We start from the raw sequence: 24,293 nt of genomic DNA on the forward strand, positions 1-24,293 counted from the left end.
GATGGATGCTCCGCCCTCCTGCCCTCCCTGCTCTCCCTCCTGTGGGGTGGCACCTTCTATCCACCCTCCTGTGTTCTTTCTCCAGGACAGACAGGACTCACCCGGCCAATGCTCCCAGCAGCCAGGTTTGGGCTTGTCACACGGCACTCGCTTTGGGCAGCTGGTCCCCATGCAGGTAAACTCAAACGAGGAGGTTGAGGAAAGACTGGGAACAGCATGGTGCCCCAGCCATAGGTCTTGGTTTTTCAGTCTTCAAGAGTCCTTAATATATGGAATCAAAAAAATCAAAAAACAAAAGCCAAACTCAGAGATACAGAGAACAGATTGGTGGTTGCCAGAGGTAAAGGTAGGGGTGGGTGAAATGGGTGAAGGGGTCAGAAGGCACAAACTTCCAGTTGTAAAATACCTAAGTCCCAGGGATGTAATGTACAACACGGTGACTGTAGTTCATGATACTGTATTGTACATTTGAAAGTTACTGAGAGAATAGATCTTAAAAGTTCTCATCACAAGAAGAAAAAATTTTCTAATAATGTGTGGTGATGGATGTTAACTAGACTTATTGTGGTGATCGTTTTGCGATATATACAAATACAGAATCGTTATGTTGTACACCTGAAACTAATATGTTATATGTCAATTATATCTAGGTTTTATTTTATTTATTTATTTATTTAAAAAAATTTTATTTATTTATTTATTTATTATTTATTTTTGGCTGTGTTGGGTCTTCGTTTCTGTGCGAGGGCTTTCTCCAGTTGTGGCGAGTGGGGACCACTCTTCATCGTGGTGCGCGGGCCTCTCACTATCGCGGCCTCTCTTGTTGCGGAGCACAGGCTCCAGACGCGCAGGCTCAGTAGTTGTGGCTCACGAGCCCAGTCGCTCCGCGGCATGTGGGATCCTCCCAGACCAGGGCTCAAACCCATGTCCCCTGCATTGGCAGGCAGATTCTCAACCACTGTACCACCAGGGAAGCCCCTATATCTAGATTTTAAATAAAGCAAGATGGGAATTCCCTGGTAGTCCAGTGGTTAGGACTCTGCACTCCACTGCTGAGGGCCCAGGTTCAATCCCTGCTTGGGAAACTAAGATCCCACAAGCTGCAAGGCACAGACAAAAGAAAAAAAAGGCAAGAAAAAAAAGAATGAAGTAGGTGTTTAGTAAATGTCAGATGTCTTTGGCTTTTACTATATGAGTAATTAGAAATATAAATTTTATTAAAAACCCTGGATATTCTTTTTTTTTAAGTCTTTAAGAAAAAGCAAAATTTAGCACACCCTCTCCCCTTTTTTCCCCACTGACTTGGCCATAGAAACAGGAACTTCTGGCTATCCTTATATATTGCACGTGATTTAGGAAATAAAATCTTTTAAGGCAGAGAGAGTGCACACCGTTAAACAAATAGCATGACTGCAGGGTTTCATTAAGTTCAGTGGATGTTAGATGTAGTCGTTGAAGCCACCACCCTGCCCGCCACCATATATAGGAAGGATTTTTGTACTTTTCTCCAGGCTTTGGAAACTCCATCCTAAGGATCCAGACTAGAGGGTTTCTGCCTCTTTTTTTTTTTTTTTTTTTTTTTCCTGGTGCTGCTCTGTTCTTGCCATGGGACTTGTCACTTAGAAACTTCTGAGACAGAGAAGGAAATGAGGTCGCCACACCACCATGGAGCGAGACAGGAACTCCAGCTCATCCCGGTGGCTTCTAGTCTAAAAATATCCCAACTTGGCAGGCAGGAACTTTCTTCCTTCTTTCCTTCTGGTAGACAAGGCTGGAGGCAGAATTCTTTCTGAATTCTGCTGAACAGAGCACGTGTCTGTAAGAGCCAAGTGCAGAGAAGAGCTGAGAGGTGTTTCCCCGGGTCCAACGGGTCCAGGGAGGACCCTTCACTGTCTCTTACTGGACGTCACTCCTTCAGCAACGAGTGTTTACCGAGGGCCTATGATGGGCCTGGTCTTGCAAAAGGAGGGAGAGACAAGATCCCAACCCAGCCCTCCTGGAGCTCACCGTCCAGGGGCAGAGGTGCTAATAATTACTTGAATCCCCCTTTGGATAAGTGTTGCAAAGGAGATACTCAGGACCAGAGGGATCTAGGCCACTCTGATTTACAACCCAAGGCCAAAGGAAATGGGTTTCCAAGGTGACAGGACTCGATTTCATCTTTAGAGAAGGAAGAGTCTGGGGAATTCCAGACTGGCAGTCCAGTGGTTAGGACTTCGAGCTTTCACTGCCGAGGGTGAGGGTTCGATCCCTGGTCAGAGAACTAAGATCTTGCAAGCCTGTGTGGTGCAGCCAAATTAAAAAAAAAAAAAGAAAGAAAGAAAAGGAAGAATCTGGTAAAAGTGAAGAGGTTTGAGAAGAAGGAGGTGGATGTTGATGAAAAAGGTTGGGATTCAAGATGGATTGTTCTCCAGAAAGGGAGAAAAGGCAAGGAGGTTCCATGTTGTTCCCTGGGCGCTCTGTCAGCATAAACATTAACCAGAATCATAGCAGATACATGAATGCTATAGCCAAGCTCTTGAAAAGGTCACTGAGATACCATCACAGCTGCAGGGGAGCCTTGAGTGATACCAGCCAGACCCCCGGCTGTCACATCCACAGATTGCTGCCCACCGTTGGCACCACCCCCCGGAACTCTCCATCCACACGTGAGGGCCAAATCTTCTTATCAGGCATTTTATTTTGGGTTACTCAACTTTCCTCTGTTGCCCAAACAACATTGTAACAGCAGTAATGGAAATTGAGACGGGGGTTGGGAGGGGGGGAACACAGCAATCCTATCACTCTCCCATATCAACATTAAGTTTGGGATATCCCTCGTGGCACAGTGGTTAAGAATCTGCCTGCCAGTGCAGGGGACCTGGGTTCAAGCCCTGGGCGAGGAAGATCCCACATGCCGCGGAGCAACTAAGCCCACGCGCCACAACTACTGAGCCCGCGTGCCGCAACTACTGAAGCCCACGCGCCTAGAGCTCAAGCTCTGCAACAAGAGAAGCCACCACAATGAGAAGCCCGTGCACCGCAATGAAGAGTAACCCCCGCTCGCCGCAACTAGAGAAAGCCTGTGCACAGCAATGAAGACCCAACACAACCAAAAATAAATAAATTAATTAAAAAAGAAAAAAAACATGTTAGGTTTTCCATTTCCAGCTCCATGTAAAAGACGAAGAGAACAGACTTGTGGAGACATTGGTGACATCCCACGGCCTGCCCTGGCCAGCTCCCCACTATGACATTTCCCGGCACCCACGGACACATCAAGGTCCTGCCTGAAGTCTGATCTGTTGGACAAGAAACAGGCCATCAGAAACATGTGAACTGGGACTTCCCTGGTGGCGCAGTGGTTGAGAATCTGCCTGCAAATGCAGGGGACATGGGTTCGAGCCCTGGTCTGGGAAGATCCCACATGCCGTGGAGCAGCTAAGCCCACGACACAACTACTGAGCCCGCGTGCCACAACTACTGAAGCCCACGCGCCTAGAGCTCAAGCTCTGCAACAAGAGAAGCCACCGCAACGAGAAGCCCACACACCACAATGAAGAGTAGTCCCCGCTCGCCGCAACTAGAGAAAGCCCGGACGCAGCAACGAAGACCCAACAATAAAGACCCAATGCAGCCAAAAATAAATAAATAAATAAATTAATTAATTAAAAAAAAAAGAAACATGTGACCTGGTTGTCAAAGCTTGCTGTCTCCATCCCACCACGGCTTGGAGGGAATATGAGAGACCAGACTACGGGAACGAGGATTGGATGAGTAGGGAGGTGGTCAATGGATGCTTTGAAAAGGGTTAAGTAAGGGTCAAGTAGGTCAGAGGAATGACTCCTGGGCTTGGCAGAGTGGAGGTCATCAATGATTTGACAAGAGCAGTTTCAGGGGAGCAGTGGAGGTGGAAGACGCTGGGGGAGCAGCTTAAAGAGGATGGTGGGAGAGGAAGAGGAGAACTCTTGAGAAGTTGTGCTGTAAAGGATAGCAGAGAATAGGACAGCAGCAGGGAGTCTGGGCAAGAGGGAGGGGGTTTTTCAGAAAAGAGATGCTAGAGCATGTTTGTATGTTGATGGATTGGATGTGAGCTGGAAAGGATGAAATCCCAGATTATTGTTCTTTTTCTTTTATTATTATTTTTATTGGAGTATAGTTGACTTATAACATGCAGAAACTAACACAGTGTTATTCACAAAGTGAATCAGTTATACATATACATATATCCACTCTTTTAATAATTAATTTATCTATTTTATTTTTGGCTGTGGTGGGTCTTCGTTACTGCGAGCGGGCTTTCTCTAGTTGCGGCGAGCGGGGACTACTCTTCGTTGTGGTGCGTGGGCTTCTCATTGCGGTGGCTTCTCTTGTTGCAGAGCACGGGCTCTAGAGCGCAGGCTCAGTAGTTGTGGCGCACAGGCTTAGTTGCTCCACGGCATGTGGGATCTTCCCAGACCAGGGCTCGAACCCATGTCCCCTGCATTGGCAGGAGATTCTTAACCACTGCGCCACCAGGGAAGCCCCCTCCACTCTTTTTTAGATTCTTTTTCTATATAGGTCAGTACAGATTATTGATTTCCCTGTACTCTACAGTAGGTCCTTATTAGCTATCTATTTTATATGTAGTAGTGTGTATATGTTAATCCCAATCTCCCAGTTTATCCCTCCCCCTGTCCCAACTCATTGTTCTGGATGTTCTTGACTCCAGCAAGTGAGTGGGTGGGCCATGGTGCCATTGACTATGATGGGGGTGGGCAGAGACCAAGAGCTCCTTTTGAGGACTTTTAACATGGGATGATTTTCAGGCATCCACGAGAGACCAAGCAGGCAGTTGGGTAAGGCTGGAGAATAGCGGGAGCCCTGTGTTTTCTCCTCTTCTCTGAAATGTATGAAACCTATAGCATGAGCTGGGCCTGGGGATGTGACATGCACCATAACTTGCACAAAGCAGAGGAACGCTTTCGGCACTGGACAGCAAGCTCCTGGGTTTTGTTCACCGCTGTGTCTCTAGCACCTTGCCGAGCACCAGGAGACAGTAGATGTTCAATCAGTATTTTCCATCTGGATGGATGAATAACATTATGGTCCCTCTCAGTCTCCAGAAACTGGGTGACTTTCTAAAGCCCGGGACAGATGCCTTCACAGCTTAATGAGAGAGGCCTTACTAATTATAACGATGATGCCGATGATTGAGGGATGACTTATAGTCAGGAAGGGGCAATTGCTCTTCTGAATAATCATTTAAATGGGTCGCACTGTGATTGCTCAGAGGGCTATGAGAGTCAAGGTAGGAGTAGGAGGGTGGGATAGGTGATTGGAAAATGGGAAGGAGGCAATGCCAATTCCACCAGTAAGCAGGGTTTGTTTTGGACCTCAGGCTAACTTCTTGATTTCTCCAGCCCTTTTAATTTTTTATTTTTTTTATGGCAGTGATAGAGATCTACCACCCCAAATAGCTGTAGGCACTGCTAATAAAATCACGGAGCCTCTATGGCAAACCAGGGAACCTAGTAAACCAGAAGTTGAGCGCTAGTTCTCAGAAGCAGAGACTTGGTGTCTATTTGAGGAGGCTTAGTGGGGCCCTGGATACCGTGAAAGAGGTCAATCATTTTCTAGCCCAAAGACAACGGTAGGACTTGGCCTTGAGGAAGGGTCAATGGAAAGTGATGTCCGTGTGTTTGCTCCCTTCTTTGCCAGTGTGCCCCAGGGATCTGATAGGAGAGTTCCCAGTTTCCTCTGGCTGAATTGAGCCGGTGCTGCCTGTAAGGTGAAGGGCCTGTGCTAATCTCTTCCTGGCAAGTTATACAGCCCCATGATTGAAATCACCAGGAGAGCATCGTGAGGGCCCGGGGTATGTGTGCCACAGAAAGAAAGAAGGAGGAGCCAGCGTGGGGGTGAGGGCCGGCGATGCCACAGACACTGGAGTCTTCCCACGAGAGTAAAGTGAGGCCGTGGGGCAGGCAGCCAGGTGAGCAGGCACAACACAATAGAGAGGTAGCGACTCGCAATGGGTAAGGTGTGGAACGGCCTGACCTCTGTGATTTTATAGAAGAGGCAATGGAAGCCCAACAAGGGTTGTCCGTTTCTTCCCCAGACATTTCTCAAGAGCCAGTTACGTGCCAGGGGCTGGGCCAGTGTTTTGGTTACATATTGCCACACAGGACATCACCCCAAAACTCAGAGGCTTAGAACAACAGCCATTTTATTCTCCCATTTCTGTGGGTTGACTGGGCTCAGCTGTGTGGTTCTTTGCCCCGTATGATGATGGCTGAGGCTGTGGTCATCTGGGGTGAGACTCAGCTGGACCCTCTGAGAGGCTTATTCACAGTGATAGCAGTTGGTGCTTGGAGAGTAGCTGGGCCTTTCATCCGGTGTCCCTCAGTTCTTTTCTTCTCCTTCTCCTCCCCCTCCCCCTCCCCCCACCTCCTTCTTCTTCTTCTTCTTTTTTTCCGTTCTCTTCTTTCTGGCTTCTCCAAGTGGCTTGGTCTTCTCAAAGCAGGTGACTGATTTCCAAGAGCCAGGAAGTGGAAGCTGTCAGTCCTCTCAGTCTTCTTAAGGCCTGAGCTCAGAAGTCTCGGAATCCCATTTCTGCTGCATTCTGTGGGTCAAAGTCAGTCCTAGAGTGTATTAGTTATCTATGCTGCCTAACAAATAATCCCAAAACTTAGTGGTTTAAAATGATGATAAATATTCCTGTCTCACAGCTTCTGGATTAGTCAGGAATCATGCAGAAGCTTTGCTGGGAGGTTCTGGCTTGGGTCATCACATGAGATTGCAGTCAAAATGTCATCCAGAGCTGTACTCATCTGAAGGCTTGATTGGGACCGGAGGGCTCAGCTCCAAGGTAGCTCAGTCATATGGTTGGCAAACTGGGGCTTGCTGTTGGCAGGAGGACTCAGTTCTTCTGTACACAGGCCTCTCCACAGGCTGCTTGAGTATCCTTATTATACTGATGAGGATCTGAGTATCCTCAGATGTCAGACTTCATCACTTCTGCCACACTCTTTTTATCACACAGACAAGCCCTGGTTCACAGTGGGAGGAGACTATGAAAGGGCATGAACGACCAGGAAGTGAGGATCACTGGGACCATCTTGGAGGCTGGCTACCATACGAGGCCAGCCCAAGATTCCAAGAAGTGGAGGAATAAACTCTACCTCTGGATGGCGGGAATGACCAAGAAGAGTTTGTGGCCATCTTTAGTCCACCAAATCCAGGCTCTAGGGGTTTAGTCAGAAGGGCTTTGTGCTCATAGAACTTACAATCTAGACCATGGTTTAGGTCCTATAGTCTAGGACCACACAGAAAACTAGTGGCAGAGACTGGATGTGTCTGTCATCTTCCTTATACAGATGACAAACCTGGGGCTCAGAAAAGACCAATCATACGCCCAAAGTCATATAGTGAATAAGTGGCAGAGCTGAGATTAATACTCAGACTCTTCTGACCCCAAGCCAAACCCTTCTTTCCCTTATCCTGTACTGCTACTCGTTATGTTACCATGTTAACTTTTAAATAAAGGATACAAAATTGTATCTAGTGTAAAATAACAGCTATGTAAAACAAACTATGCTTTAAAAAAGAACAGGAGGAAATACAAACAAAGTGTTGACAATTGTTAATAGGTGATAAGAAAATATGTGGTGCTTTTTTTCTTCCTTCTCCTAGGTTTCTGTGTTTTTTTCATACCCTACACCGAGCTTCTATCACTTTCATAATGGAAAAACCCAAACCATTTCCTGCTGTGGTGGATCACACAGGCACAGTGGGAGAGAGGGGTGCTGGGGGGTTGGCGGGTGGGGAAGGAGCCCTCCACCTGTGGATTTTGGTTCCTCCTCTGCTGTGTGGCAGTCATTGTGCTTCCGGTTCTTCTGAAAGGCAGTGGCTGTTAATTAGCTCACCTGTGCAAACAGAGCTGTGGCCCCTCAGCTGAGGTGTGGGAAGAAGAACCTTCTTGGAAAAAAAAAGCTGTGTTGCTTGCATTCCAGGAGAGTGGGGAGCAAAGGAAACTAGAGGGCTGATGTTCCCCCTTCCTGATGGGATATACCTATAATGCTGTTTTCTGGTCCAAGCTCAAGGTGACTGCCTCTCAAATAGGAGTTTTTGTACTGGGACAACATGAGAGAACATTTGAAATTGATGCTTTCCTGGAAACTCCAAGATATGTAGTCACTGTAGATAAAAGCTGTTCAGTTGTTTTAAAGTATTAGACATTTTTGGTTGCCTGCAACCATGTGATAGCTTCTTTTACTTCTATTTTTGAGGCTTAAGCATATCACCCGATTGTCTTCCTGTATGCATTACACTCCATGGCCAGGAATTTTCCCTAGAATAAAAAAACAACAGCTTAGGGCTTCCCTGGTGGTGCAGTGGTTGAGAGTCTGCCTGCCAATGCAGGGGACACGGGTTCGAGCCCTGGTCTGGGAGGATCCCACATGCCACGGAGCGGCTGGGCCCGTGAGCCACAACTACTGAGCCTGCGCGTCTGGAGCCTGTGCTCCGCAACAAGAGAGGCCGCGATAGTGAGAGGCCCGCACACCGCGATGAGGAATGGCCCCTGCTCGCCGCAACTGGAGAAGGCCCTCGCGCAGAAACGGGGACCCAGCGCAGCCAAGAATAAATAAATAAATTAATTAATTTTAAAAAAAAAAGAAAGAAAAGATGATTACTATCTTTAAAACAAAAACAAAAACAACAGCTTCCATTAATTGGGCACCTATTATGTAAAGATGCTACACTAAACATTTATGCATACACTTAATCTTTACAACAGCATATGATGTGGATATCTCCAATTTACAGATGAGGAAACAGGAGTACAAGGAAGTTCAGTATCTTATCCAAAGTCACATGGCTCAGAAATGACACAGGCAAAACCTGAACCCATGTCCAAATGACCCCAAAGTCACTAGACTAATGCTGCTTCCCTAAAGAGAACATTATAACAACATTAAAAGACATTTGAAATCTTACATCCCTAAAGCCTAACTTAAGATGGCAGGTTTTTTTGGACAGTGCAACATTCCTCTTTTTGAAAATGGACTTTGTATCAGAAACCTCTGTGTCCCACTGGAGATCTTCAGCCACTGCCGGAGTGGTCAGTTCTGTGACTGCTCCTACCAGCTTCCAGCAGGTACAGTCTGACAGTGTCTTGCCTCTGGCTCACAGCCGGTACCTCAGACCCCACCCAGGGCATCTCGGTTGATGCCCACTCAGTGCCAGGCCAGTGCATCCTGGAAGCAGGGTGCAGGCCCCTGTGCAGAGCTTTTCACCAATGGGGGCAGAAACCATTGGGTAAATGTCTCCCCCTCTCTCCCCCATCCTAGAAGGTGGGTCCTGAGATGTTTTTCTTAGGGCTTCTCAGTCTCTCCAAATCGAGCAGCCTGGAACGTGGCCACCCCAATAACACATTATCAAACGCCTCTGCCTCTATCCTTGCTTTGGTTCCTGAGCCTCAGGTATGCTCCCTGCGCTCACATTCCCCAGCAATGTATTCACATGTGAGCTTTGTCTCAAGTTCTGCGTTTGGGGGAACCCTGGCCAAAACAGATTCAAACATTTTCTTTGCCTAAGCTCTCACCCAAATATAGACCATCTTTGTCTTCTGAATCGCGTAGGTGCTGAGTACAGTAACCACGTGGACATGGCAAAGGCGAGCAATTTCACGCTTTCCATTTCTAATTCTGTTTAACCACCAGACTGGGAGTGGACATTTCCCACTGACGTCTAGCTACTCTATATCAGGGTATGTAAATCATGTTTTCAAGATTAAAACAAACAAATAACCTTCCCGTATGTTTAGGTGGATGTATACGTCATTAAAAGGCCAGCTGAGGGAGTTCCCTGGTGGTCTAGTGGTTCGGATTCCAGGCTTTCGCTGCTGTGGCCTGGGTTCAATCCTTGGTTGGGGAGCTGAGATTCCACAAGCGGAGTGGGCAAAAAAAAAAAAAAAATGGCCAGCTGAGCCCTCCCACTTCTGCTACTTAAGGGGACAGGAGAGATGGTGCAGGGCTGGGGCCAGAACCTGTTGGCTGCACTGCTGACCCTCTATCCCTGGAGTTAAAATTGTGCTCCAGGGTGATTCTGGGCAAGCCAGAGATTGAATCTCCTGTGCCGAAGTGGAGTAGAGGGCCCGGGGGTTGGAAGGCAGCAAAGATGGCGGGTGATGTCAAGGTTAGAGGGAAAGTGAGGGAGTGACCGCTGTACAATGGATTCATTCTCTGCGTGGAGCACTGGGAGGGCCCTGAGAGGCAAGGCAGAGAGTCAGCAGGGAAAGGGAGGGAAATGTCAGTCTTTCTTCCTAGAACTTCACTCTGGCTCTGCTCCAAATCGGTTAGAAGCCACCATTCCGCCAGTGGCCCTCCCTCGGAATGACAGAGCTTTGAGACGTTTATATTGAATAACCTCGGGTCTCACATGCTAATTAGCAAAGTAAATAATCGACATCAGCTGGCTGTTTGTTGCTCCTTGATGGCCGGGAATCATTCACAGGTGTATCAACCCACTGGGTGAGGCATTTCTAAAGCCCCGGAAGACTTCCCTCCAGTATCCCTTCCCGCAAATGCTCATGTCTCCATGACGATGGTGGGAGTCCCTCTGTTCATTAACAGGTTTTTTTTTTTTTTTTTTTTGGCCATGCTGTGCGGCTTGTGGGATCTTAGTTCCTTGACCAGGGATTAAACCCAGGCCCCGGCAGTGAAAGCACGGAGTCCTAACCACTGGACCGCCAGGGAATTCCCAGGTTTTTATTTTAGAAGGAAAACCAAACAAGAGAGAAGGATATTCTTCCCAGCCCCATCATCTCAGAGAGTCAGCCCAGTGGTGGTGCAGAGTGAACAGAAAGCACTGGAGGCCACACAGCCTCAGATCATTCTCCATAAGGAACCAGAGGAGGGAAAATCCAGGAGTTGAGTGTCTTTAGAAACTCCAACTGTCTGGCCGCACCTGACCTTGTCATCACTCAGAATAGCTCGTCTGTGAAAACCTCGCCTAACCCATCCCACTCCAAATCGACACAAAGTCTGGTTCTTCCCATCTCTCCTGCCCCACAGATTTCCTCTGATGCAGCTCCCCACCCCCTTGGGTTTCCTTCTATCTCTATCCAACTTAGAACACATGATCCATCACTTCGACCCGCCCCGCCCCCCGCCCCGTTGTCAGTAACCTGCACTGTTTTGTATTTCTCCTGTTCCTGACCCTGTAAATTCTTGACTCTGGATTCTCCACACCTGGGCCTGGCTGCCGAGCCCCACATAACCATCTATCCAACTCCGATCCTGGGAATGCCTCAAATGCAGGGGCCCTCAGGGCTGCCCAGAATTCTCCCTCTCCATCTGGCAGCTCCCTCCTTCATTCCTCTCGGTGGCTTTTCCAGTTCTTCACTGTTTCCCTCAAAGCCCCTGTTACTACCTCCCACCCACTCTCAAGAGATGACTTCGCCTCTCACTTTAGAGCTAAAATAATAGAAGCCAGCAAGCAGGAATTTCCTTAACTTCCTGCCCTCCATCTATGAATGAATCTGCACCCACACCCATTCTTGTCTGCAACCAGCTTAAGTGGAAGAGCAAACCCTCTTCCTCCGCAGGGGCAGCTCCCCTGTCCCCGTGCGCTTCCTGGCGAACCTGTCCTCTCCTGCCCGGCCTCTTCATTCTGGTTTCTTAGCTCTTCTCCTCAGCCCAGCTCTAGGGAGACTCTGCATTTCCAGCCCCACCTACACTGCTTTTGTCAATGGCCTCAGTAACCTTCTAATTTCCGAATCCCAAGGTGCACTGTTCAGATCTCTTCCAACTTGACCTTTCTGAGGCATATCTTGCTCCCTCCTTCTCCAATCTCTTCTCCTTTGGTGACAACATACTTGTTATTTTTTGTTTGTTTGTTTTTGTTTTTTTTAAAATCACCTCTCTGGTTTCTCCTCTTTTCTGTTTTTTTTAAATAGATATATTTTATTTTATTTATTTATTTACTTATTGGCTGTGTTGGGTCTTCGTTGCAGTGCGTGGGCTTCTCATTGCGGTGGCTTCTCTTGTTGCAAAGCACAGGCTCCAGGCACGTGGTTTCAGTCGTTGTAGCACACGGGCTCAGTAGTTGTGGCTCACGGGCCCAGTAGTTGTGGCACACGAGCTCTAGAGCACAGGCTCAGTAGTTGTGGCACACGGGCTTAGTTGCTCCACAGCATGTGGGATCTTCCGGGACCAGGGCTCGAACCTGTGTCCCCTGCATTGGCAGGCGGATTCTTAACCAATGCGCCACAAGGGAAGCCCTGGTTTCTCTTCTTAATAGCCTTCATCTTGTCACCCCTAAAACACCATGGGGTTCCCCAGCAATTATAAATGCCTATTCTGTGTGCCATAGCTCCTGTGCTTAACTTTGTGGAAGCCTATAATGGTCTATCAATTTGTCAGTCTTTCTCTGCTAGATCTAATGCTAAAAGGCCATCTTTATGCAATTTTTTTTTTTTTTTACAAACACTGTCTTCATTTTCATCCCCAGTACTCAGCACAACACCTGGTACTTACTGAGCTCTCAGTGATTGCTCATTAAAGGTGCAGCTTGAAAAAAAAAAAAAAAAGGTGCAGCTTGTGGCGCAATGGACACCTAACCCTTTTTTTCAGATGTATAAGTGGATCAACTTTTTGTTTTTGTGTACTTCATAACCATTTCTCCTGCCAAGAGTGAAATGCAATGTCAAAACATTGAAGTAGGGACTTCCCTGGTGGTCCAGTGGTAAAGACTCCATGTTCCCAGCGCAGTGGGGGCAAGTTTGATCCCTGGTTGGGGAACTAAGATCCCACATGCTGGGTGGTGCGGCCAAAAAAAAGAAAAAATTGAAGTAAAAAATCGTACAGCCTTTTTTTTTTTTTTTTTCAGTTTAAGTTTCATGAGAAAATAAGAATTATCTTGAAACGCCATAATTGGGAATAATTCAAGTATACTGGAACCTGTAGGCTTAAGCTGGAGCCTGGGTTGATAGAAAGACTTGGGTGATGGTTGGCGGGGAGGGAGGCAGATGCCAGAGTAATAACTCGGGTTTGAATTTCTATGACTTCTATCTCTTCTGTAGGTAGAAAAGATTTAGTTCACTTTGTACATATTGTACCTAGAGATCAGCTATTTGGGGGACAAAGTAAGGAATCTTGTCTGATATCTAAATTTAGCATCACAATCCCAGGCCTTTGTCATTGGTCACTATACTGAGTCACAGATGCCAAGCTCTAAAATCACTCTTGTCATTTGTAAGTTCAAAGTACATATGTATTTATGGATATTCTTTATTTGATTTGGTTTTCATGCCAGCCCAAGGAGGCAGAATTTGTTATTATCCCATTTTATAGACAAGCACTCAGAGGCTCAAAGGGATTTAATGATATGTCTTGTTCAAGATCAAGCAGGTGGTAGGTTAGAGCAATGGAACTTAAACTCCAAGGCAGTGCTGCTATATTGCACTGTCTTTTGGTGAAGATCAGTGGTATTTGCTTCTTTTGCCTTTTGAAGTTAGCCATCCTGTTTCTGGCAGCAAGGAAGGGCATTTTGGCAGGCACTGGAGCAGGCAGTTAGGAGGTCATGAATGCTGGCTCTCTCTTGAGCTAGTCTTGTGATCTTGGACACATTACCAATCCTCCGTGAGCTGCAGCTTCTGCATCCGTAAAATGGAGAAAATAACAACCATACCTACCACACAGGGTTCTTGTAAGGTTTCAATGAATTAATATGTGCAAAGATCTTGACAAAGTGTCTCGCCCAGAGTAACCTCTTAAAGGTAGGACGTGTTAATATTATTATGTTATTGTATATTTATTTTTCAAAGCATCCAAATTCCTCACTTTTCAGAAAGAAAGTCTTCTAAGAGTTCGTGCTAGATCTTATTGGCCTCCAGGTAAGATTGACACTGTATTAATTAATCTAATATTTATGTAGGGCTTGGCCTGGGCAAGGAGGGTTGGGGGGCACTCTGAGATGCACACTGCCAGCTTCCGGGGACCCTTGCGGTGGTGCAGCTCCAGGCACCCCCCTTCACTCCCCATCCCACCCCCAGCCCAGGTGGAGGTTTTAAGAGGTGGCTGAATATATGTGGAACCTAGAAAAATGGTACAGATGAACCGGGTTGCAGAGCAGAAGTTGAGACACAGATGTAGAGAACAAACGTATGGACACCAAGGGGGGAAAACTGCGGTGGGGTGGGGATGGTGGTGTGCTGAATTGGGCGATTGGGATTGACATGTATAAAGTGATGTGTATAAAATTGATGACTGATTTAAAAAAATAAAAAAAATAAAAATAAATGAAAATAAAAATAAAAAAAAAATAAAAGAGGTGGCTGAGACAAGCTTTGGGCTGTTTCTCTAGTGCTAACTGCCTTTGTTGCACATTTCCAGATATCCACGACCGGAAGGAACCCTCTCCATTTAAGACAAGAATTCTTTTTCCTTTGGGAAGGCCAAGTGAAGCAAATGGTGATCCCAGGCAGTGATATCTGCAACCCAGAGGCTTAATCCTGACGAGGCTGATGAATGTGTGTGTCGAGCTGCTCCTGGCAAACACAGCACCTATCAGATATCACAGCAAAACAACAACAACGACAAAAACGGTTGTTCTTTGGAGTCAGTTTGTTCCTCATAGGAGGGGTCTAGGTGGAAGGGGCTGACTTTCAAGCCGAGGCAGTGACTTCTGGGTCAGATGTGTGTCTGGGACACAGGGATGGGGACAGGAATGTGTCTGGGAGGGTGGGCAGGGTTTGATGTCTTTGGAACCAAGCTCCAGAAGGGCAAGGCACCCTCCTGGGGTTATGACTGGGCCTGGTGATGGCAACGAGGAAGGGTGTGTTTGCCATTGAAGTATTTAAGCATTGTCTCACCAGTCAGAAAACAAGACTGGCTTGTTGCTTCATCCTAGCCCAGGGCCCTTCAAACTCAGATCTCAGCATGACCCACTCAGGGAAATGTTCTGAGTTTCTCAGTAGGCGACGTCCAGCCCAACTAGCAAGTCTCCCAACCGTATTACTGATTTTGAGAATTAAAAAAAAAAAAGTTTCTCTTTATTTTTGGCAGTTGAATTTGGATTTCATTACAATGATCGACTTGAAATACGTGCCTGAGTGTGGCTCTTGTACCACCTACAGCAGAATCGCCTCAGGGGAGGGGCGTTGAAAAATGCATACTTTCCCCAGTCCCATACCAGACACACGGAATGTCTATTAAAAATGTTTAAAAAGATCCTCCAGGGTGAGGATGAGAATGTGTCTTTGTAAGCCAATTTCTGGGACTGGACGGGAACAGATTTGCCTGACTGCCCGCTAAACCCAAATCTGAGTTAATTTGTCGAGCGGGGAGACCCTTGGTTCTAGGAGACTCAGTTTCTCCTTCTGACAGAGGCAGGTTCTGTCTCCACTTGTTGCTAGGCTGCAGGAAGAGGAAATTAATAAATGCAAAGTGCTGGGGAGAGCGCTGCTGCCAGGCTGGGAGAGAAGAGAAGCTCTTACCTCTCCCACACCAGGCTCTCCCTGGTAACCCCGCAGCCACCCCTCTCCACAGCCCCATGGGCGGCGGCCCCTTTAACAGACCTGACCAATCGCCCGGCCATTTCCGCGGCCGCTCCTCGGCGCACTTGAAGAGGGCTGGATTGGCCGGGCCTGGCGCGCGGCCTGCTCCGCCCCCGCCGCCCTCTGGTTGGCGGCGGCGGCCGCGGGTGCGGGGCGGGTCCGCCGGCGGGGCGGGGCGGCCGGTGGCCCGGGGGCGGGCTGGCGGCAGGAAGGTGGCCGGATCCCGAGCTGTAGCGGGAGCTGCGGCGGCCGTGGAGCACGGGCGCCGGCGCAGTACAATGAGGCAGCCAGTGGATCCGGGGTGAGCGCTCCCGGGGCCGGGTGGGGCGGTGTAGGGAGCGCCCGCCGAGAAGGCTCCGGCTCCTCAGGGTCCGGGGTACGGTCGGGGGCCGGCGGCCGTTGGCGCGGCGGGGCGCGGGGGTCCGGCCCACCCAGGGCCCCGCCCCGCTGTCACCATGGTCTAGGTTAAGTTGACAGGGACGCCTACCCGCGACGCCCCCGGGCGCACCCTTCTTTCCTTTGGGGCGGTGTGGGGCAGTCTGGGCTTGACCCCGCTGGAGGTGCCCTCCGGCTGGTCCCCGCAGCCTGCGGTCCACGGGCTCCGGGCTCGGCCCCGTCCGGGGAGAACCGTCCACAAGCAAACTAAGGGAAAACAGCTTGTAATTTTGTGAATGGGGCCCCGGGTTCCTGCCGCCCCCAGCGCTCACGTTGCGAAATGCCTGGAAGTCGAGAATCGCAGTTACTTTTACGCGGATCTTTTAGAGGCTCTCTGCGCCTCGGGTTGTTTTTCTCTAGCTCCTGGAAATCGTGGATGGTAGTGGGTGGTTTGCGTCCCTTAGACCTGAGGCGGCGGCGTCCCGAAAGCCGGGGGTTTGGAAGGTTAACAAGTGACATTGGGCTGAGGCCTAATGCCAGGTGCCCTGCCCCAGAGCTCGGGTGTGACGGCGGAGGCTGTGCTGCCGGCGAGCACACGAATGAAACGGTGGGACCGGGGATGGACTGAACCGTCGGCTTCAGCTGCGCCTCGCACGCTGCCCAGGATGCACGGCTGACGCGGGAGTCGGTGCAGGGGAGTTTTCCCCTTTTGAACATGGTTTTTGGAAAACTTAGCCCCTAGGTGGGTTGATGGTTACTTAAACCATCGGTTGTTATGGTTACAGGGCAGCCAATGTAAGGGCAAAGTCTGTTTCCACCCTCGCTCTTCCTCCAAAGCTATGAAGTACTTTGTCACTACGTCTTAATAGACGCTTCTCAGGGAGGGCATACTTTTTCAGAGTTGGAGGAAAAGCGTGGGCTCCATGAAGACAGGGGTGGTGCCATATTCATGTTTGAAGTTCTAGGTCTTGACACCAGGGCTGCTCTGCACAGGAATTGAAAAGAACCAGCCTTTCGCATGTTTTGATGGTTTTCATCAAAGGATTTAAAGGAGTCCTTTCAGGAGCCTGATGTAAGCTGGAAGGGAAACAATGAGTGACTTTTATATGGAAACCAACAAGGAAAAACGGAGGGGCAAATGATCCTTGAACTCTGGGATAGGGAGTGTTTGCAAAATCTAGGTTTTTGTGGGTTTTTCTTTTTCGATGCACAGCTTGTGAGATCTTAGTTCCCAGACCAGGGTTGGAACCGGGGCCGTGGGCAGTGAATGCACAGAGTCCTAACCACTGGACTGCCAGGGAATTCCCAGGAGTCTAGGTTTGTGGGTTTAGAGCTCAGTGACACAGTGAAGCTTACCTTCTAGGAGGTATTGAAAGAGCAAAAGTGCCATTTCTATCAGCTCTTACCCAACCCTTAAATCATTTCGGGATTCTTTCAGATTCTTCTAAAAGTTGGTGATTGGTCTAAACTTATGGAAAACAAGCAGCCTCCTGAGGTAATGGGGGTAGGGTGGGATTTTTGCCATATGTTGTTTTTTTTTTTCCACTGGGCCTCTCTGGGAGTGTCAGGGAAGGCTGGGATGGGGATGGGTAGGGGGTGTATGGAGGACTGTGGGTGAACTGCCTGCACATTTATCTCCAGGAAAGGTGCTGTGCCTGAGAGGAAGGAGATTAACAAACTGATTCAGTTCAGATGATGGTGGTAATTGAGACAACTGCCAAGGCACCCGAGGGCTGGACAGAGGAGGGGAAAGAGAAAGCGCAGGGGTTTGGTGGGGCTGAGGGGGCTGGACCTTGTTGGAGGTTTGAAGAGAGGGTAGAATGTCTTCGTGTGAGAGGACTGGAGAAATAGCTTTCGCCAAGTGTATCGTTTGTGTATTAGAGATTATGGTTTTAGAATGCTTCTGGAAAAGAAGTAGGAAAGATTATTAGGCTTTTAGGTAGAATAAATATATAGGATGTTTTGCAGTTTTGGTCAAAGTGAAAAAGCATGTAGTCAAAAAATATTCACTCAACTAATTTTTGTTGAGAGTTGGCTGTGTGCCAGACACTTTGAGGCATTATGGGTATGATGGAGAAAAAAACAGGTCAAGAATTTGTTTCTACATCCATATGATTCACCTTCCCTCCAAGTCAAAGCTCTTCTGAGGATTTTCTGAAGCTCTTGAAGAAAGAAGGGGAAGAAATGCACAGAATATTACTTAAGTAAGAACAAAACAGAACAATGGGGAAATTCTTCCTGCTGTAGATCACTTTGGGTATCAAACTGAATCTTCCAAGACTGGTTTTCTGTGTCCGGTTTGGTATCTCTTCATCCTCATATCTGTTGACCAGTGTCTTTTGATAGTGTTCAGTTCTCTCTTTTTTTCCCTTTCCGCTGTCAGTCAGTTTATTGAGAAGTTCGGAAGTTCATCAACTGTCCCTGACCTCCAGGTGCTTCCAGTTCATTTTCTTTGCCTGAGTGTCCCTCAGGGTCTGCTTTCTCCTGTCCGGTCCTTATTCTCTCCTGAGTGTCCCACTTGGGAATTGCTGAGGTCACAGGGAATTGTTTGTTCCTTGATTCTGTCCCAAAGCAGAAGGTGGCTAGTGTAGAAAAGAGCATGTGTTGAATTCCAGCTCTGCCATGTGCTGCTTTCTCTATTTGTATGTATATATCCTTTCCCGTCCGTGAGCAGCCTTCTAAGTGAGATAGATGCTGGTAGCCTCAATTTACAGGAGAGGAAACAGAGGCTCAGAGCAGTTCAGTAACTTGCCCAGGGCAATAAGCTGGTTAGATAGTGGAACAAGATTTTTTTTTTTTTTGGCCACACCACACGGCTTGTGGGATCTTAGTTCCCCCACCAGGGATTAAACCCAGGCCCTCGGCAGTGAAAGCACAGAGTCCTAACCACTGGACCGCCAGGGAATTCTCTGGGACAAGAATTTCAGTCTAGGACTTTCTGATTCCAAATGTGCTTTTCCCATCGTACCACATTGCTTTTCCCAGAAGAAGGACGGCGGTTTATTATAGGCTAGCACAGTGCCTTCTTGGACACATGAAAGGTCAGGTTCAGAGATGTTCAGAGAATTGCTGCAGTTAATGTGCTCCTGGTGGAACAAGAGTTAGCACCATTGTGTCCTTCCTCTCTGCCAGGTGTGTTTTTGGGTAATTCATGTGGCTCTCAGGAAATTTGAGTTTACTGCCATGAAAAGTTGACCAGACTTACCAGGTCTGTATCCCAAACCTTCCACTTATCAGCTCCGTGACCTTGGGCAATTATTTTCTCTCTCTGTGTACCTCAGTTTCTTTATCTGTAAATGGGACAATATTCACATTTCAACAACGCTAAGACAGTACAGTTTGTCTCATCTTAACATTTCTGAAAAGTATCTTATAATCTATGAGGTCTTAAGTTGTAGTTGGCAGCGACTTCCTTTTTTGTACGTAAAATAGTGGTGTCATAGTGGGGTTCTAGGTCATGTGAACCACCGAAGTACATTCTTTATCGGTAGTTGTGAGGATTACATGAAGTCACTCGTGTGCCTGGCACAGCGTGAGCACCCAGTAACAGTTGCTCCTGTCGGATGACAGAACGTATGGTTAACTGGTAGGTGGCTCTGGGGAAAAGCTAGGGAGCATCTCGTAAGATTTGCCACTTGGAGCCCAAGCAGTAATCCATGATCTGTGGGCTGGAGGAACGTTTTTCAGTTTGCGTGAAGCTCTGTCCTTTGGCTGACTCTTGTCTGCATGTGAAGCATTAACTTCAGGAGCTAACCAGCCATGGACAGACAGCTCCCTTTGTCCTGCCTGTTAATTAAGTTCTTTGTCAACTTTAAATCCCAAGTTAAAAATAACTATCGTTATAAGAAGTTTGGAAACGTAGGCTGATGTGAATACTCTTATACGTGAATTTTAAAGCACCTCAAGGTTCTATGCAAGATTCCGTGTTGCCTCTTGCCAAACTCCTTGTAATGCTTAATTGCATTGTGTGAAGTGTCTGTGAGGTACCATTCATCAGAGGGATGCTAGGAGGTCATGAAAGCACAGAAACCCTGGGTTTCTGAGTGAGGTAGAGAGAGCACTGCAGTTGGTATTAAGAGACCTGTTTCCAGTCCTGGGGGTTTATCCTGTTATTATGTGTGTCTTGGGCACATCATTTCCCCACTCTGGATCTTGAGGGTCTCTTCCAAAATGAGGACTTGATTTCTTAGTCTCCTCCCCCAACTCCCTCCAATACAGTGTCATAGATTATGTGAGTTTATGAATCTAAGGATCTGAGAAATTAAATGGTTGAAAGGAAATGACTCCTGAAGCCTCAGGTGGATGTTTGTGCTCGTGCTTTTGTAAAGAGAAAAGAATGGGTAGTTGATAACAATATGAGTAACCATCATTTATGGAGAATTACTGTGTGCACTGTTCCTACTTTTAAACCTCACATCATCCTATGAGTAGTAGAGACTAGTCTCAATCTTATTTTAAGATGAGGTAACTGAGGTTCAGAGAAGTTAAGTAACTTGTCCAAGATCACACAGCAAGGACAAGGGCTTATAGCTGGGACTAGAACTCAAGCTTATGTTGCTCCCCAATATGAGTTCTGTGGTTGTTTCAGATGCACCCTGCCTCATTTTGGAATCTTCTCAAGCCATGTGCCCTGGAAGTTTTCCCAGTTTAAAAAGTGAGATTTCCCTCTGCTTTGGGGTCATGCATTCCTAGTCTTTTATTGTGTACTGACCCCTGTTTAAATTCTGAGTTCTCATTCAGAACATCTGCTGCGTATTGGGAGAACTTTGTTAAAGCTAAGGACGAACTCTATGGGAGTTGCAGAAGACTTAAGTCCTCTTTGGTTTTTCTTTGGTGAACAAAACCACAGGCCAGGTCACTGTGAGCATAGGTGGGACTGTTGAGAGAAGAATCTGACCTTTCTGTGAGGAAGCTGGTGGGGTGGGGAACAGGGTGGGCTTTGAAACAACCAGGTAACCTTTGTCTGTTGGGTTTGCTTGGAAGATTGGTTCTAAGGGCTTTACCCCAAGAAGATGATTGGAACTAACCCACTGAGCCCCTCCCTGGCTTATCCTAACAGTTGAGAATGGAACTGGGCAAGAGGAGCCCTCTTCAGTCACCACCTTATTTAGGATTTGAGACTTAAACCCACCCCTTGGATTGCTCCCGCAAATAACCTTTCAGAATCACAGTATGCATTTCATAAGGGTTCCATTTCACGTTTGTTACTTAAAGCTGACATAAGCTGGCCTGTTCTCTTACTCAATTTTAAGTCCTTTCTTACACCTAATGTTGTCTTTTAGGCAGTGTTCCTCAAGATGGTTCTGTTTATCATTTGGGGCTTGAAATATAAAATTTAAAAGTCTTTCTGCTGAAAGGACTGACTAAACAGTGATTATCACTCATTAAACAAGTATCTGAGCGTCTGCTGGAGCCAAGCGTTGTGCTTGGCATTGGAAATCCAATGGGGAGCAAAACAGATGTGTTCCCTGCCGGCACATAGCACATTTCGTAGTCTAGACAATTAACAAGTCAACAGACGTGTGCATTGTATATATTAAATTGTGATAAGTGCGAAGTCTCCTTCCTCTGAGGAAAAAGAACAGGCCCTGAGAAAGAATAAAGGGAGGGAGCCAGCAACTGGGAGTGTTGGGAAGAGCACCTCAAGGGAGGGAGCAGCGTGTGGCAAGTGTGGCTTCAGGGAAGGAGGGGGCGGCGAGGAGGGCCTGAGAGGAGGGGCTGAAGATGGGAGAGGCAGGTGCATCACAGAGCAGAGGGGAGGGGCTGGGGCTCAGAGCCGGACACTGCTTGAGGCACCTTGGGAATTTCTTACAAGGGTTTGCTGACTCACAGGCAGTGGGGAACTTGGCCTGGAGGGGATGAGCTTCTGTTCTGGGTCCACATTTCCCATCATTCTGTGTGCAAAGTAACCACAGGGTGGTAGGTAGGACTGAAATGGCTCCTGTGCACGTCCACTGGAGTCCACTGGAGGCATCCTGCCGTGGCTCGGCGTGGGACAGCCCGTAACGTGCTAACCATCAGCCGGCGCCTGGGCAGTGCTTGCGCTGGAGCCTCTGCAGTGGGTGCAGGGCTCACCTGGACCGGAAGCATTGTTCCTCTGTCTGCAGGTGTCCGCTTTAGTGTCGGGCTGTGGGAAGTGGATTTTTAGCCTTTTTTTCTGATAAGAGGAGGCAGAGGCCAGTGGCCTTATTATCAGGTGATCAAGCATGACGGCTCCGAGTTGCTGAAAGAAGAACCCACCTGAAGAGACACGGTGTGGTGCTTTCTCACAACCACCCCACCTCGGGATCACACAGGAGGAGAATTTCATAAAACAAGTCACCGGCTTTGTTAGTTCTTGACCTGGCTTGGGAGGTTTGGTAAAATACTATGAACCCAGCCATATCAAAGTTTATAATTACCCTACAGAATATTTGTTAGAACCGATTGAATTTGTATATAATTGCATTAGCCCTTTTTTAAAAAAAGATCTATTATTCTGGAAAAAAATTTTGAATACACGAAAGTAAAAAATAACATAACGAGCCTCGTGTTTCTGTCACTCAGTAATTACCAACATTTTGCTAATCTCGTTCCAAGATAGTTTCACATATGAAGCATTGTTGGTGGATTTTCTGTCACAATATAAATGTATCTTTGGGATATAAAATCACATGGTAGATATGGTCCGAGAGAAAAAATTCCTGCATGCTGCATCATTACAGGACTGGTGTTAGTAGTTGAGATTCCAAATCTGAAATGAACATTTCTTGCAAGCCCCTTATAGACTTGATTATGAAAAGTAGGCACAAAATTAGATTACCAATTAATCTGTGTATTTACTGAGAATATCAACTATATTGGGCAATGTGTAGGGTGTATGTAAAAAGAGTAAGACAGTCTCTGGCCACATTGGCTTGTAAAATCATGGTCCCTTTCTTCCTCACAAGGAATCACAAGGTTATCTTCAACATTCCTGGCAAATAAAATATACACAAAGCCCAAACTATGAAACTAACTAAAAAGCACTATTTTTGTGGTGCATGCTAATTTAAATTCAGATTATAGCATTCACTTATAAAATTGAGGGGAACACAGTTAATATGTTGAAAGTCTCCATATGTTAAACTTTTGTGTATTTTTTTTTGAAGGGGAAATTCAAATCAAACAGCAAAGAACCCTGTAGCAACACCTCTACATCTGTGCCGTCAATATGGTGGCCACTAGCTGCATGTGACTATCAAATACTTGAAAGGTGGCTAGTGCAACTGAGAAACTGAAGTTTTCATTTTAGTTAATTTTCAGTTAAATAGCTCTATGTGGCCACATTGATGGTTTTGTAAACCCTGGAGGTACACTGTTCAATCTCTATGGTAGGATAAAATCCAGCACAAACTAATTTGGGCAACAAATGCAACAGCACAGTTCACATGTAGGTCCCAAACTCAGTACATTTTAGAGAAAAGGAGTTTGATTATGTAGAAGGAAGAACTGCTTCTTGGGGTTCATTGTCTTCCTGTAAGAGCAGGTTTTGGCAGCTCATACACCTGGAGAAGTTAGATTTGATGCGGGATGTCTCCCAGGGCTCAGATCTTATGAAATAAGGAGTGAATCTCCCTGCTTGTGCTGCTGTTGCATTGTGGAAGGTCTCTGAGAGGTAGACGGGAGGCTGTTGAGTGACTCATGTGAAGGTTTCTGGAGGTAGGGTGACCTTAGCCTTGGGAGTTGCATTCATTGCCAGGGGGGTTTAGAGGCTCAGAGGAGACATGCCAAGGGCCTGGCTATCTTGATCACCTTTCTATCCCCAGCACATAGTAGATGCTCAATAAATGTGTTTCAAAAATGGATGACAGTTTTAAAGAATAGGTTTAAGAGCAAATAAGAAGAGCTTTAAATTTGTCTAGAAATTCTGAAAAATAGTTGCCAAGGGAAGTATGTGTAATACCAGTGAGCAGCAGAGTATATACAGCCAGTATTTTCTCCCGGAGGTAATTGACATTTCTCTTCACTGCAAATGCAAGCTGGCTTTTATCTCATCCGTTACCAAGTGCTGTTATTTTCATCTTTTAAACGTCTCTTGAATGGTTCTCTTTCTCGCCAACTTCACTGCCACCACTCTAGTCCAAACTACCATCTTTTGGCTTCGAAGACTGCAGCAGCTGCCGCCCTCCTCTCCCCACAGCTGCTTCCTCTCCTTTCTAATCTCTTCACCCCTCTGCAGCCAGAGTGGTGTCTTAAAAATTCCCAATATAATCATGCCATGTCCTTGCTCAAAACCTTAGGAAGGCTTCCAGTTGCTCCCAGGATAAGAGCCACATTCTGAACCTGGTCTGAAAAGTGCTGCTTGATCCAGCCACTCCTGCCTCCTGCTTCAGCCTGGGCCCGTGCCTCTCTCCTCCTGGGTTATTATAGTGCAGGCACC

The 24,293-nt window shown here is 47.2% G+C and overlaps 1 protein-coding gene across 3 annotated transcripts in view; it reads left to right on the forward strand.

The window, feature by feature from the left end:
• The first annotated feature begins 15,663 nt into the window (after positions 1-15,663).
• TEX2 (testis expressed 2) overlaps positions 15,664-24,293 on the forward strand; it is a 106,110-nt gene continuing 97,480 nt past the window's right edge. For 2 of the 3 annotated variants that reach the window (XM_082373668.1, XM_082373670.1), the window contains exon 1: positions 15,664-15,818. The gene's annotated coding sequence lies outside the window, so the exon portion shown is untranslated. Of the gene's footprint in view, positions 15,819-17,363; positions 17,388-24,293 lie in introns of those variants that run through there. The other variant, XM_082373669.1, reaches the window with a different exon arrangement.

The sequence above is a fragment of the Balaenoptera borealis genome (assembly GCF_965194805.1).
Source record: "Balaenoptera borealis genome assembly, chromosome: 20".
In the NCBI taxonomy this organism is placed as follows: Eukaryota; Metazoa; Chordata; class Mammalia; order Artiodactyla; family Balaenopteridae; genus Balaenoptera; species Balaenoptera borealis.